General features: G+C 38.4%; 1 long non-coding RNA gene across 1 annotated transcript; it reads right to left on the bottom strand.

The window, feature by feature from the left end:
* Positions 1-10,367: 10,367 nt before the first annotated feature.
* LOC149450383 (uncharacterized) lies at positions 10,368-16,673 on the bottom strand. Its single transcript, XR_016315262.1, has 2 exons — positions 15,855-16,673; positions 10,368-12,058 (listed from the first exon to the last, which is right to left on the bottom strand). It is a non-coding gene; the product is annotated as an uncharacterized LOC149450383 (long non-coding RNA).
* Positions 16,674-17,099: the final 426 nt, after the last annotated feature.

Below are 17,099 nucleotides of genomic sequence, written 5' to 3'. Positions count from 1 at the left end.
TTATACCAAAAGATAGTTGCCATCATCCTAGGTGGCTTAATAACATTCCTAAGGGGCAATTCCTACGTTTATGCAGAAACTGTGTTAGAATAGAAGACTACATCTCCCAATCAAATATTCTCAAAAAGATTTATAGAAAATGGTTATAATGTCACTACTTTGGAAAAAGAGATCAAAGAGGTGGGTAGTTTAAATATAGAAGACCTCCTTGCCCCAAACAATAGAGTCAAGTCGGACAGATTTTGTCCGTTTATAACAAACTTCTCTGTTCAATATAAGGAAGTAGCGAAAATTATCAGAAAAAACTGGGCCATCCTTAAAAATGATCCTGTTTTGGGAGATGCCTTACCTGAATTTCCTGAGATTACCTATCGCAAAGCACCTTCACGGAGGAATTCTCTAGCCCCTAATGCAGTAAATCCTCCAAAACAACTATCTTTCGGTTTTAGTCATAAAGGTTTTTATTCGTGCAATAAATAGTATGTTATGCATGAATAATGGAGTTCATAAGAAACCCGTGAGAACCTTCTACTCTAACTCCACAAGAAAATCATACGACATACAATCAGTCATTACATGCAACAGCACACGCGTCGTATACCTTCTAGAATGCTCTTGTGGCAAACAATATGTAGGAAGGACCACAAGAAGACTCAGAGACAGATTCAGAGAGCACTTGTACAATATTAAGAAAGGTTACAAAGAACATTCACTTTCTATGCACTTCTGAGAATCGCATAATAGAAACCCTCATTGCCTGAAATTTATGGATCTAGATATTGTTAAAAAACATTGGAGAGGGATTTTTAAACACAGAGCTGTGTCCATGTTAGAGACTAGGTGGATTTTGCAGCTGCGAACACTTTCACCTTACGGCTTAAAATTGATCTTGATATCAATTGTTTTATTGATAATAGTTAACCTCCTTTTTGTTACTATTAACTCTGTTAGGCTGTCGCTCTCTTGGATTTTTTGGAGATTTTTCACGTTTAATTTCTAAAGTGCAGCACTTTTATAGGTTGCTTTATACATTATTACTTGACACGTATTTTATATTCCAGTACCATCAATTCTTTTATTTTATATTTTTGTCATTTTTTTAAATTATTTTTAAAATTATTCCTAATTTAATCATTTTTATATTTGTTGAAGTTTTTGCCTATTGTTTATGTGGGACTGTGGATTAGGTTTTATTAAGTTAATCACATTTTTCACAATGTAGATCTAGGTCTCGTTGTAGATCATATATCATTTTTATATTCATTTTACGATTCACTGGATACACAGTTGCAAGAAAAAGTATGTGAACCCCTTGGGATTATGTGGAGTTTTGCATGAATTGGGCATAAAATGTGCTCTGAACGTCATCTAAGTCACAACAACAGAAGAACACAGTCTGCTGAACATAATACTACACAAACATTAGATGTTGCCATGGTTTAATTGCACATAACATGTAAACATTCACAGTGCAGGGAGGAAAAAGTATGTGAACCTTTGGACTTAATAACTGGTTGACCCTCCTTTGGCAGCAATAACCTCAACCAAACGTTTCCTGTAGTTGCAGATCAGACCTGCACAACGATCTGGAATCATTTTGGACCACTCCTCTTCACAAAACTGTTTCAGTGTAGCAATATTCTTGGGATGTCTGGTGTGAATCATTCTCTTAACCTCCCTAGCGGTATTCCCGAGTGTGGCTCGGGGTAAAATGTCTGTACCAAAAGCAGTAACCCCGAGCTACACTCGGGCTTACCATGCGGCGCTGCATAGGGAGTCCCTGCAGCACTTACCTTGTCCTTCGCTCCCACGATGTGTCCCCTGCAGCGTCATACCGCTAGGGAGGTTAAGGTCATGCCACAGCATTTCAATCGAGTTGAGGTCAGGACTCTGACTGGGCCACTCCAGAAGGCGTATTCCGTGCTGTTGCAGCCATTGTTTTGTTGAATTACTTGTATGCTTTGGGTCATTGTCTTGTTGCATCACCCATCCTCTGCGGAGCTTCAGTTGGCGGACAGATGGTCGTACGTTTTCCTGCAAAATGTCTTGATAAACTCTGGAATTCATTTTCCCATCAATGACAACAATCCATCCAGGCCCTGAGGTAGCAAAGCAGCCCCAAACCATGATGCTCCCTCCGCCATGTTTTACAGTGTGTCAGGAATGGACTCGCCAATAGTGGTGGGACTCACCTGCCTTGTGGGTTGCAGTACCAGGACTGGCCAGCGGGTGCTCTCAACAACCAGAGGCTCTCTCCTGCAGTCAGCAAAAAAAACACCTGAGGCTGATTGCAGGAGGTGCATATAAGGAATGGCCAGACTTGCAATCAGGGCCTTGGTGTATGTTTCCCAAGAGCCCCTGTACCTGCATCCTGTCTGCTTCCTGACTGATCCTGCTTGATCCCTGACTCTGATTGAACTCCGCCTGTCCTGACCTCTGCTATTCCTGACCACTCTCCAGTCTGCTCCTTTGGTACCTTGTCTTCCTGATTGTTCCTGACCCGGCCCATCTGACTACGCTCTGCCTGCTCCTTTGTACCTTGCCTGCCCGTTTGCTACCGACCCGGCGTGCCCGACTACGCTTAGTATTGTTCTTTTGTTATCTGTTGGGGGTTTGGGTTTGGTTGCACTGTGTTTATGTTTAGTCTTGCACTGCGTTTATGTATTGTTTAGTCTTAAATAAATTATATTGTTTATACTATATCTGAAGCCTGCGTTTCCCTGTGTCAGTCCACACACCTCTGGTCATACCCGGAGCCCTGACACAGTGGGGATGAGGTTTTGATGTTGGTGTGCTTGCCTTTTTTTCTCCACACATAGTGTTGTGTGTTCTTCCCAAACAACTCAATCTTGGTTTCATCTGTCCACAGTATATTTTGCCAGTAGTGCTGTGGAACATCCAGGTGCTCTTTTGCAAACTTCAAACGTGCAGCAATACTCTTTTTGGACAGCAATGGCTTCCTCCGTGGTGTCCTCCCATGTACTCCATTCTTGTTTAATGTTTTCCTTATTGTAGATGTGTCAACAAAAATGTTAGCATGTGCCAGAGATTTCTGTAGGTCTTTAGCTGACACTCTGGGATTCTTCTTTACCTCATGCAGCATTCTGCGCTGTGCTCTTGCAGTCATTTCTACAGAACGACCACGCCTAGGGAGAGTAGCAACAGTGCTAAACTTTCTCCATTTGTAGACAGCCTGTCTTACCGTGGACACATGAACATCAAGGCTTTTGGAGATACTTTTGTAACCCTTTCCAGCTTCATGCAAGTCAACAATTCTTGATTGTAGGTCTTCTGAGAGCTCTTTTCTGCGACGTATGGTTCACATCAGACAGTGCTTCTTGAAACCAGTAAACCCAAAACAGGTGTGTGTTTTTTAAGGGCAGGACAGCTGTCAGCAACACATCCAATATCATCACACTGATTAGAGTCAAGGTTGGCTCACTCCTGGCTCCAATTAGCTCTGGGAGAAGTCATTAAGCTGGGGCCTCACATACTTTTTCCTCCCTGCACTGTGAATGTTTACATGTTATGTGCAATTAAACCATGGCAACATGCTTTGCTTTGTCCAGTGCCCTGCCTGCACTTTTACCGTTCTTTCTGCCTGGAAACTTGAGAACGTCCATGGCATCCAAAAAGCGTCCCTTTAGGTCAAAGCGGTTTTAGACCGGCTAGAGAACAGCGATAGTGAATTAGAATCACTTGCAGAATTGAGCGATAATGATTCGTTGGGAAATTCATCATCAGACACTGAAAGTGGTGACCATTCTGTGACTGAGCTCAGTGATGTGTGAACTTGGTGCTCTATTGACTGTGGTACGGATCAGGCAGCGCCCCCAAGATTCCCATTTACTGCAGCATCTGGTATGAAAGTAGAAGTTGAACATGACAACCTCTTGGCATACTTACAATTATTTCTGACCGATGAGGTTATTGAAAAAATAGTTACTGAGACAAATCGGTACCAAGAGCAACAATTGGCTACTCTGCATCGGAGGTTTCCAAGAAGCAGAAAGTGGGCACCAGAGACCAAAGATGAGATCAGGGGCGGACTGACCATTTGGAAACTCGGCCACTGCCCGAGGGCCCGGGGTCGGTAGGGGCCCCATGAGATGCCCCTGGTACCTTTTCCATAGGCTTTTTTGAGCTTGGACAAGGACACAGGGGTCCCATGATCCCCTATTGCCCGGGGGCCCCATGAGTTGTCAGTCCACCCCTGGATGACATTTGGAAATTTCTGGGCCTAATAATACTTCAGGGAGTGGTGGGTAAACCCCTGCAGAAGTGGTATTGGACAACTAATAAATGACTTGCCACTCCATTCTTTGGCACGGTCATGTCAGAGTACAGATTTTCCCTGATCATTACATTTTTACACTTTTTACATTTTTAAAACAATGAAGAATTTGATGAAACTACTCATCCTGCACCAAAACTAACGAAAATTTGGGAAGTATCTTGAATGATTCTAAAGAATTTCCAATGGAGCTATGTGCCAGAAAGAGATATCAGCATATTATTATTATTTTATAATTATTTATTATATTATCATTTATGATTTTGTGTTTCAAACTTTATCCTCCCGGGATGTTTACTAGACTCTTGTTTGGACAGATTTAAGTGAGTTATTCCTAAGAATTACAGGCCTACAATATAAAACAACAAATTTCCATGCAAAACAATGTACCGCTTTGACATTCAGAAATATTGACATAATCAGACCGCCAGGAAGGTTAAAGGGTAGACAGAATACCTTAGAATGGGGGTGGTAGCAGATTAGTTACGTTTTGCCTTAACTTCCTCTTTCGTTTTACTTTTGGTTTCCTGAGTTCTCGTTGATAACCAATGGTAACTATGGACAAATCCTCAAAACTAAGACAGAGTTTGAGAGAAACCATAACTTCCATTTACTGCAAATGAGGATGTGTTTTAGACATGAACTCGTCAGCAGAATAAATTAGAGCATTAACCCTCAAAACACAATATATACAGTCTCAAGGAAATGTAAAAACATTTGGAATGACCTGGTATTCTACATAAAATTATCAATGTAAGACGGTCTCCATCGAAGTCTCAAGTATAGACAAACACAATCTGCTTCAGCTAATACTGCACAAACAATGATACATTTCCCGACTTCATTGAACACGCCCACTAAACAGTCAAAGTGCTGGATGAAAAAGTAAGTTACCCCCTGGATTTAATAACGGGCCGAAGCTACTCTGGCAGCATTAATGGCAAACAAGTTCTTCCAGTAGCTATGGATCAGACCTTCATAATGTTCAGGATGAAGTTTGGACCATTCTTCCTCACAGAGCAGCTTTAGCTCCGCCATATTCTTAGGATGTCTGGTGTCAATGGCTCCCTGAAGTCATTCCACAGCATCTCTATTAGATTGAGGTCTGGGCACTGATTGGGACATTCCAAATGACAGATTTGCAGTATTGCTGAAGTACATTATGTTTGTCTATTTCTGTGACTAAGATGAAGATCATATCATGTTTTATGACCAATTTATGTACAAAACCAGGAAATTCCAAATGGTTCATTTCCTTTCCCCGTGACTGTACATAGGTGAGAAGCACATTCTGCTTTGCCATTGCTAGATATAATTAGAGCACCTAAGTCAGCAATGTGATTAGCCTTGATTAGCTTGATGTTGAGCCATTAACATTTATAGAAGCATATCGCTCCGTAATACTATAAACTATGCTATTCTAATTGTGTGACAAACAAAACCATGCTTGTGTGTGTTGTTGTTTTTTTTTTTTTTTGTAAAAGTGTCAATCATTTCATAGTTCCCCTCCCCCCTCTTTTAGTTATTTATGCAACCTGTTTATTTAGCTAATTTGAATACCTGTGTGTGTTTTTGTGTGTGCTGGTCTAAAGTTGGCCCTACATAGATGGAGATTTGGCTGGAGTTTTCCCAAATGATTAGTGCCGCCAGCTATAGCCTGTAAGACAAATCTTTGTGTTGTGGCGGTGGGGAAGGCTTCTCACTGGCAGAACACAATAGTGCTTCGGGAGGGATTCCCCCATCAACTCTAAATGGGTTGATGGGGGAAACAAAAATTTTTTCTCCTTCTACCTGTGGTAGAATGGAAAGAAAACTGTGTAATCTACGACCTGCTTAAGACTTCATGGAGCAGTATGGCCAAAGCTCTTTTGGCTGTACTTCTTCTATGGATCACAGAACTGCAGTTTATTCTGCACTCCTGTGACCTGTTTTCAGCTGACAGTGGCCTAAAGCCTGCTGTCGGCAGATGTCACATAGGCGGTCCAGGCTCCCAAAAGAACCCAATGATATGGCCGGGATCCACCCAGATTTATTGACCAGCAGCTGGCTTATCCTCTCAGCATGCCGCTGAGAGCCTGAGAGCCTTTCCCCTCTACAGCCCAGTGCACCAGTGAGAGCTGGAGGGGCAGAGTAGAGAGCCGGTGACTGATGTTCACCACTCTCTGCACACAGAAGACTGAGAACTGAAAGATCAGCGGTCTTTGATAAGTCAGTTCTCAGTCTTAGAAGTGGCAGGAAATAGATGCAGCATCAGACCAATTGTTAGGTGCCACCTGGCAGAGTCTCTAGCAGCCCACTGCACGGATTTCCTCAGGGCGCGGGGTCTAAGTCCCAGCCTGCTGTTCACCAGGGCCCCTGATGGTGGGGATGGACTTGGTGCAGATTGGAACCAGGTTGCGACCCCCGAGTGCGTCCGGCGGTGGTAGAGAGTACTGGCAGGGGAGTGCAGGGACGGAATCTGATTGGAAGAGGCAGACAGACCTACTGGTATGATCCGAGCGGGATGGATGGATGGTCAGGTGAGGTATGCGTGGTCAGACAGGCCGGGTCGGTATCGTGCGGGCAGCGAGGTACAGAAGGAGCGAGCAGAGGATGGTCAGGTCACAAGCCAGGGTCAATAGGATGCGGGCAGCACAGTACCAGGGATCAAGCAAAAAAGAGTAGTCAGGCAAGCCAGGGGTTAATCAGGAGAATAGCAGGATCAGGAACAAGCAGAGGTCAGCAACGGATTACACAGGAACACAGAATCAGGAACAAGGTAATAAGAGCAAACGGCAATCTGACATACCTGATTCCACATTTAAATAGCCCGCCTCGCGCTGTCATTGGTGCCAGGCGCGTGTCCGCGATCGCGAGTGCGCATGCGTGAACATCGCCGCCGCCGTGCGCGCCCAGGTCCTATCGCTTGCCTGGTCGTAAGTGCTGGTGTTCTGCGCATGCGCCGCCCGACGCGATGCCGCAGAACACCCGGATCCTGACACCAATGCTGCATCCACCTAGATAAGCATCATTTTTTTAAACCCTGTATTTCTCTTTTAGGATGGCCATATATTATATCATCTTATCGGATCATTTTTCTTTAGATTCACCAAACCATATAATATGAGGTGAAACCTAAACAACACTTTCAATTTCTATCCAGTCAGGCAGGTCCTTGCACTACATAGCTGAAGGTAAATGTAGAGGAGATTGTTCAGAAATTGTACAAAAAACTGCACAATGTATGGCCAGGTTTACAATAGAATAAAGGGTGTCATAGTACAAAGAAGTCCATGGTAATTATCAAATTCATTATCTTCAACAAGCTAACATTTCTTTGAATTCCTTTTACAAGGATTTGGAAGAGTTCAAAGCAAACCTTGACATGCAAGTGATGAAAATTGCTATCATCGGTAACACTGTTCAACAGGTAAAAAGTTTTGGGCATAAAATTAGCTAATCTTACATAATTTTGGGGTGCTGAAAACGAAAATGACCCTAAAAAATGTTGATTGGCTCTAGTTTCCATGATATATTCACCCATCTAATGACGTAAGCCATTCAAAATTATGATGCAACTTCAGCTGCATATTGCGCAATTGATACTGGTGACCAATAGAAAATTGCATGTATACTGAGATGATGCAATATTAGCCTTTAATTGCATCACTTCACTGCATAAAAGCTGCAGTATCTGTAGCTGATTGTAGTTCCACAGCGTCTTTACATTTCGTTTTATGCTTATATAGGCTACTCAGTAATGCCTGGAACTTGTGTGAATAAAGCAGATAATTTTTGCTATATCTGCGGTGAAATAACTTTTAGCTCACAAAAAAGGAGGATAACAGGAATGATTAAGAAAGCCTACAACTTGTATTTTGGCTGCAAGATAGGAGACCAGGACAAGAGCTGGGCACCACATATATGCTGCAATTCTTGTGGGACGGCACTGGAGCAATGGTTGAATGGAAAAAAGGCATCTATGCCTTTCGCTGTGCCAATGATTTGGAGAGAGCCAACAGATCATGTTAGTAATTGTTACTTTTGTATGGTGCCTCCAATTGTAAAAGGGCTAAATAAGAAGAAAAAGTTATCTGTGCACTATCCAAATATTCCATCGGCAATACGTCCAGTTCCTCATGGAGAGGGGCTACCAATTCCTAAAGCACCAGAATCCTTCGTGCTTGAGTCAAGTGAGGAAGAACCTGAAGCGTGTAGTCACGTGCAGTTGTAAGAGATAGCCCTTTCCTCGAATACAAGAGAAAAGCCAAGAGAAGCAAAACCGACACAAACTGAAGACAAAACTAGTGAGAATCCTAAGTATTAAAATGATTCAACTTAGCTTATGGCTATAATTTTTCTTGGTAATCCTATGCAATATATTATGCCATTTAGGCTTTGTTATGTAGTCAATATCACTTGCTTTATATTTGTGGAAAGACATCTATCTATATAATTATTGTGCATTATGTAGTCATTACGCCTATAGTAGAAAACTTTCCGTTTACAGAAAAACTAGAGCCAATTGACAAATTTCATTGTTATATTTGAACTCAGAATGTGAAATTCATTAAGAAATGGATCCTTTTGTTTCCAAAACTGGCAAAAAATAAAAATTTGTTGAACAGTGTAACCAGCCCACCTCAGGATGTGACCACAAGACAGCAACCATTCTGGTGGAGGGAACCAAAATCCTGGAGGGATGTAATATTCCAAGGTGCCGTGCTTTGCTGATGGGTATAATATATGCTCTGAATCTGTGCTATCCCAAGGAACTTAAATACACTTTTGAAGTATTTCAGAAACTGTTCCTTGAACTTGATGGACTGAAAGCCAGTGCAAAAGTAATGGGTCTCAAGCGGGGCGGAGTGACCATTCGGGCACTCTGGCACTTCCCGAGGGCCCAGGGTTAGAGGGGGTCCCATGAGATGGCACTGGTACCTTTCATAGGCTTTTTTGGGAGTGGTTTGAGTGTTGGTGAGGACACAGGGGCCCCATGAGTTGTCAGTCTGCCCCTGGTCTCAAGTACAGTATTTTCTGAAGAACGTACGAGTTCTATAGCGCATTCACACTGTTCTCAGATGACATTTTTCACTTTTATTTCAGTTCACAAAATGGTTGCCACAGGGTAATGCGGAAAGAATATAGCAAATTGGAAGAAAGCTCACAAAATATCAGCTTTCAATATCCACCAATAGCTTCGCTGTATTGCCACAATTTGTTGCAACACATAGCAAAGGTCTGGTAGAGAAACAGTTTCTGCACCAGACAGACAATATAAAAAATCTTAATGCAAAGTGCTTACTCATTCATCACTACAACTTTGAGGATTTGATTTCGGGGTGAAAAACAATGAGTTTGAGTAATGTAACAAATGTTGTCACACACCTAATTAAATCATATAACAGCTTTATAGAACGTTTGGTTATCTACTCTTAAGGCTTCAAGGATCCCTTGAATGTCTCTCTGGTGCTTTTTTTTTTCTTTTTTATGTAATGTCACAACTGTGAGGTTGGTGGATAACAGAGCGGCTCTGGGATATTACCAGTTTTATATGTTTCTTTGGGTTTTTGTTTATATTTGTTCATTTTGTCCTTTCACTTCTTTGACCCCATTTGGGGCAAAAAGTATTTCTAACAACAGTTATATGTGAATTTGTATTTGATACCTCAGCTCCAACATGACCTTCTAATATTGCTGCTTTCATTGGATCACTTACTAGTAATATTTACCTTTTTTTCTTTTAGGGATAAGATTGGCCTTTGCGTTTCTTTCTGGCAATTTCCCATTCAGATATGCGCATTATAGGTTTGTTACTGATGCTTGCAAATATATATTCAGGATAATGTTTTGGTATATAAAAATCTTTGTTCTTACTGGCTCCAATCTTATACAATATATTGTGTTTCCCTCCATGTCTAAAGTGACATCACACATAGGTATATATTGTTCTTTGTAAGATATGGGATGTCATTTGTTATTGATGGTTGATAATGGACGCATGTATACGTACTATGCCATTGTTGGATTTTTAGACACATATAATACTGCTTCTAGTGTCTTGAGGCGATTATGAATGAAAGAGCCATTGTAATAAAAAATGAAGTGTGATTTTATTCTATCACACAATGGTGTCCAATAAACAATGTAAAGCGTATTATGAACAGTTCCATCTAGATGAAACTACTGTAAAACTGACAAGCGAAAGTTCAAAGAAAAAGTCACCATTATCTGTCATGGCTGTTCTTGCCATGTGCGATTCTCATGTCCTTGTCCAACTCAAAGTCCGAGAGAGAAGACGGATGTGACTAAATTGTAGCTGGAAGTGATCTCAGTATGCACCTGTTGCAGCTTCTCAGACGTGTGTATGCAGGAATCATGTAGCTTGTGTGTATCAGAGAGAGTGTGTGAGCGTGAGTGTGTGTGTCCCTTGTCCGTTCCGATGGTCTTTTATGAGGCAAATGTACGTCATAGTTAGTGATCATAATACCTTCTATGGAAAGTATTACTGCTTAGCAAAGCCAATTCATAAAAGGGAAAGATGCTATACATATGATGTTTGATGGACAGGAACATATGTATGCTGATGTACCAATGATGTAACCCTTAGCTATATATTTAAAAGATAGTATAGCTTAAGAACATATCAATGTATAATCACTAAACTATATATGTATCAGTGTTAGAGACGTATACTAAATATACACAGAAAATACGTAATGTAATAGTAAGTCACTTCTAATAACCTTGACATAACTACCAAATACTTTTAACCAACTATCTCTAAATATAGTCTACTCAACTTTCAACTGGTATATACTATTTCAGCTTAACTTGTATATCTTTTGGTCTCAGCTATAATTGAAGAATAGTAAATACTACCATTTGTCACAGACCACTTACATATATTAATATTAATTATGACTAATCATAAAAACCAAATATTTTGCAAGCTTGCCATCAATATAAGTGCCGAATCATAATTTAGATTTAACATTTCCCCCTTATTATGATTAGTCTAAAATTAATGCCAAATCAATGCATACTTCATTCATGTCCCATACACACCGTCTTATACCAAATGATCGTATATATTCTTCATAACTGGACCAATCAAAAATAACTTTTCTTCAAAACTCTATACCTAATCTTTAGTTTCTCTTCCTAAAATTCTTAATCATAATGTTAATTGATATATGATAATATAGTAATAATAATAATAATAATAATAAAAATAATTAAATGATGTAATAATAATTAATGTAGTATATTTCCATATTTGTATAATATTTTAACGCTCCGGAAATATACTTTCCATTCTACAATGTGTCATAAGTTTATATTGCTCCTATAAGAGTAATATGTTTCTTGAATCTTGTAACAAAAGATATTCTAATAACTGGAATAACTCCATGAAGTTTTAACCAAAAAATATTCCGTATATGAATATGTAAAAAATAATAATATTAATATTATCCCAATATAGATGTAAGTATCGGAATAAAAGGATCATTAAAATGTATATGTGACCTATAACAATATTATCAATAATAAATTATTTTATCATTAATAAATAGATTTCCTCTTGATGAATCTTTTCTTCATGCAATGTCTATATAATATCTTCTTTAAGTTCTGTAAAGTAGAAACATTTTTGTTGAACGCGATAAATCAGTCACAAGTGTGAAGTATTGAGTTCTTGTTCAATCTTCTTTAACGTCCAAATTCCTTAAAGTTGGCTTGTAGGAGATTGTTACGCTTCATATTTGATTTTAGATGTCATTTCTGTAAAGAAATGCAGTATCATTACTTTGGCACAAACATTGCATTAGTCTTGCACCTATTTCAACAAATATGAAAGATTATGGAAGATTATGGAACAATCAGTGTATGAGTTTGAAACACATATTGTGAAGTATCATTACTTCCTATTTCCTTTTACAGAAAACTTCTATATATCAATCAAAATACTGTCCTAATCCTGTCTAAGATTACCTAAACTAGAATACAAAAGTAGTGTGTTATTTAGGTATGACAGGACGCAATATTTCATCATAGGTCATGACCGCAAAACCCTGTTTTATTAAACAAAGAAAGGTTTTGTATCACCCCAGAGATGACAAAGGTTTATGCCTTTGTTCTCATCCCTATAACTTTAGAAATATGCGTAACTGTTTTCTGTGCTGATGTCATTACTCTAGTGTTAGAGTGTTCTTCATTAATGCATGTGTTGCTGTGAATGTGAGGTAGAGACTTGTCTGATACAGCTGTACCTATCACAATGTGTTTGGCTAACAGTGCTCTTATCCACTGAGGATACTTTTCACGGCATTCTCTGAATGTATCTTCCTCAAGAATTCTTCTTAGTGAACTGTCAGGAGACTGTAATATGATACTATGTGACTTTACTGTGCTTTGTGAAACTTTGATTGCATAAAAGAAACTCAACAGTTGTTGTGCCTCTGATGTCAAAGTTCTTTCCAATAGTGATAAATTTCTGGAGAAGTAACTAATTAGTCTCTCATTACCTTCTTTTAATTGAGACAAAGTTACTGAAATAGCATTCTCAGATACATGAGTTTTCACAACAAAAGGAGCATTGGAACAAACCTCAATAGTACTTAATGCTGGCGCATTCTGCAAATCCTTTTTCAACACTTTTAAAGCATTATTCTCATTTGGACCCCATTGGTCAACTAAGTTATTTTTACTCTTCAAAAGATGATGTAATGGCTTAACTTTCTCTGCGAAACCATGTATAAACTCTTTGCAATGATTTATGTTTTTCAAAAATTGTTGCAATGCTTTATGTGTTGTAGGAACTGGAATGGCAGTGATTGCTCTGACTGTTTCCTGCAATAACTGTCTCTTTCCTTGACTGATCTGCATGTGAAAGCATTTCACCTGACTTTTCATCAGCTGAACTCTTTCCGGGTTTAATTTAAGACCTGCATCCTGTAACAACATAAATAGCTCAGACAAAAGAGTAATATGTTCGTTAACATTCTGCGTACTTAGCATAATTGTATTTACATGCTGAAAAATGCATTCTGGCCTTGAAAATTGTGATAGAATTTTTTCTATGGACTCATGGACTATACCATCACTGATGTCTAAACCAGCTACTAATCGAGTGAATGCATAGGTCTCTTTCTGAAACTTAAAAGCTAGCTTGTATTGACAACTTTTAGCTATGGGGATCGAAAAATGACTGTTATCGATTTCCAAAACAGAAAACACTTTGGATTCGGCCTTTAAATGTAACTTGATATTAGAATGATCAGGAACAACTGCTTTGTTATTTGTGATATGTTTATTCAGTGTCCTGAAATCAACTGACAAAGAATATGAATTGTCAGCATTTTTGATAGGCCAAATACAGTTATTTACCACTGATTGTGTTTTCTTTAAAATCCCAAGTTGTATAAACTCTTGAATAATGGCAGAAAGTGGTCCTATTGATTCTTGTGGTAACTCATACTGATTTAGGGGTATAGGATCCTTTCCCTCAATATTCAATTCTGTATCTTTCAAAGTTCCTATGTCATTTTTAAATTTTGACCACAAACTTGGAAAACGTTGTACCAATTCTTGTAAAGCATAATTACCATCAATATCAGGCCATTTTTGTGCTGTAAACATTTTAGAGTTGAAACCAACATCACTGTATATAGAAGGATCCATTAACATTGATTTGGGCCTAGAAGGGTTCCTCCAAATAACTTTCGTCATAATATCAATAATCCACTTCTGCTTATTGATAAAATCAATGCCAAGAATATTCTCGGTGGCATTACTATACCAAATATCAATGTTAGTTTTCACTAGCCCAGGTATTTCAAATGTTACATTGGGTACCTGTCTAGCAGTGGAATGACCTGTATTATTAAAACCTTTTATTTTACACATGGGTGAATTTGGTTTCACAGGTACGTTTTCTCTGGTCAGATTAATCTCAGATCCACTGTCAATTAGGAATCTGATCTTTTTACCATTTAGTAATCCGTCTATAAAAGGCCTTCCATTGTCATCCAATACAATTGGAGCGACAAATTCTAACGATATCGGGGATGAATGTGGACGTGATTCTATTTTTGGAACTGGTAATAAACCATTTCTGTCAGTGACAGCCCTTCTCACCCTGTTGTCAGAACAGTTGTTTCTAGTCAAAGTGTGAATTTGTTTAACTGATGAGGCATAAGGCAATTCAGTTAAATTTTTATCATTACACAACACAGCAGGTTGTACAAAAGCTGCTTTTTCACTTTTTATTTCCAGTTTCTTTATTTGTGAGTTCAGTTTAAACTTCCAACAATGGCGTCTGATATGACCTTGTTTATGACAGTGAAAACATGTGGTATCCTCATTATGACTCGCTTGCTTGCATCTGTCGTTGTCATTCTTACTGGGACCTGTAGTTCCTGGCATAACTGTAATCTGACTATTTTTGTCACTTTGAAGCGCAGCTACCTCATAATTGATATTGCTATTTTTCAATTTTCTTCGGATTCTATCAATGAAACTTACTATATCATTCAAATTTTGTTTTTCTTCTGCTATGACAATGGTTACTGGGTCTAAATACGTGAATTTCTTTACAAAAGCTTTGATCATAGCTGAGTCTTCCTCATTTTCTACTCCAAATATAATTTTATATGCTTTGGAAAACTTGCTTTTAAATTCAAAAGGGTCTTCATCAGCAGTAGTCTGCAGTAAGTCGAGCATTTCTACAGAAGGTACGTCTTCACCTGTTGAACATAACAGCAATTGTCGCAGTCTGTCTGTCGTGTCATTATGTTTTTTCTGATCTTTATCGTTAACAACAGAATTTTTAATTCGAGACATAAATTTAATTGGTAGCCACATCGGAAATAAATAATTTATGTCATGATCTGAAATCTGATGGCATTTGACATGCATTTCATATATTTCCATGTTGCTATAAATATCTTTATCTGGATCATAAGCAGGGATGTCTTTTAAAACTTTCATTAATTGATTATGTATTTGCAACTTAAGTTTTGCAGTTTTACATAACAATTCTTTATGTTTAATTTGTGTTTCGTCATCAGAGTCAATATCCGAACTTTCAGAGAAATCGGACAGACGTGGCTCTGATTTTGAATCACTCTGTTTGTCATCTGTGTTTATCATGGCAACCTGTTTACTGTCATTCTGCAGTCTTAACAAAAGATTTGTCTTTAAGTCAATTTGTTCCTCAAGATTCTCTACGTAATTACAGAAAATGTCACAATTTGGACAACTAGGAGCATCTTGAGACAAATTTTCGTGCTGTACAGTGCTACATTCTGTCTGTTTTAATGTACAAGCTTTTTTAACAGGTAAATCAACATTCAAAATCATTTTGTTGAATATTCTTACTAAATTTAAGATGTTAGATATCTTCTTACGCTGTCTGTGCACAGTAAATCTAGATTTATCTATCTGAATATTGGCCTGTAAACATTCGTTATACATATAGTGCCATAGCTGACTGTCTTCAGGATATAAAGAAACATCTTTAAATTCTAACTTGCTTTCATTAACTAAGTCATCAATAAATTCCATAATTGTTACTCACCGTAATCAGAAGATTTTCTCGTTTGACCCGGCTCAATCACTGGAATTCTCGTCCAAGTCTGTTTTAATCGCCTGTTCTGCTAGGTACTTTTCACCGTGTTTTTCCCAAAACTTGACAATCACAGAATCGTGCGTTTTTCCCCCTTAACAAGGTATGGGAAAAACCGTAGAAAAAACGTTCGGCGGTGGCTGGCTCACCAAAATTTTTAGACACATATAATACTGCTTCTAGTGTCTTGAGGCGATTATGAATGAAAGAGCCATTGTAATAAAAAATGAAGTGTGATTTTATTCTATCACACAATGGTGTCCAATAAACAATGTAAAGCGTATTATGAACAGTTCCATCTAGATGAAACTACTGTAAAACTGACAAGCGAAAGTTCAAAGAAAAAGTCACCATTATCTGTCATGGCTGTTCTTGCCATGTGCGATTCTCATGTCCTTGTCCAACTCAAAGTCCGAGAGAGAAGACGGATGTGACTAAATTGTAGCTGGAAGTGATCTCAGTATGCACCTGTTGCAGCTTCTCAGACGTGTGTATGCAGGAATCATGTAGCTTGTGTGTATCAGAGAGAGTGTGTGAGCGTGAGTGTGTGTGTCCCTTGTCCGTTCCGATGGTCTTTTATGAGGCAAATGTACGTCATAGTTAGTGATCATAATACCTTCTATGGAAAGTATTACTGCTTAGCAAAGCCAATTCATAAAAGGGAAAGATGCTATACATATGATGTTTGATGGACAGGAACATATGTATGCTGATGTACCAATGATGTAACCCTTAGCTATATATTTAAAAGATAGTATAGCTTAAGAACATATCAATTTATAATCACTAAACTATATATGTATCAGTGTTAGAGACGTATACTAAATATACACAGAAAATACGTAATGTAATAGTAAGTCACTTCTAATAACCTTGACATAACTACCAAATACTTTTAACCAACTATCTCTAAATATAGTCTACTCAACTTTCAACTGGTATATACTATTTCAGCTTAACTTGTATATCTTTTGGTCTCAGCTATAATTGAAGAATAGTAAATACTACCATTTGTCACAGACCACTTACATATATTAATATTAATTATGACTAATCATAAAAACCAAATATTTTGCAAGCTTGCCATCAATATAGGTGCCGAATCATAATTTAGATTTAACAGCCATCTGTTGTACTTTACTTTTCTGTAAACTTAATAAGAACATTGAAACATAAAGTGCCAGTTCATTGATGTTT

This window comes from Staurois parvus, unplaced genomic scaffold (genome assembly GCF_062004578.1).
Source record: "Staurois parvus isolate SC_StPar_1 unplaced genomic scaffold, SC_StPar_1.0 ptg000575l, whole genome shotgun sequence".
In the NCBI taxonomy this organism is placed as follows: domain Eukaryota; kingdom Metazoa; phylum Chordata; class Amphibia; order Anura; family Ranidae; genus Staurois; species Staurois parvus.
The sequence above is the reverse complement of the archived record's forward strand: the minus strand, read 5'-3'. Positions and strand labels throughout refer to the sequence as shown.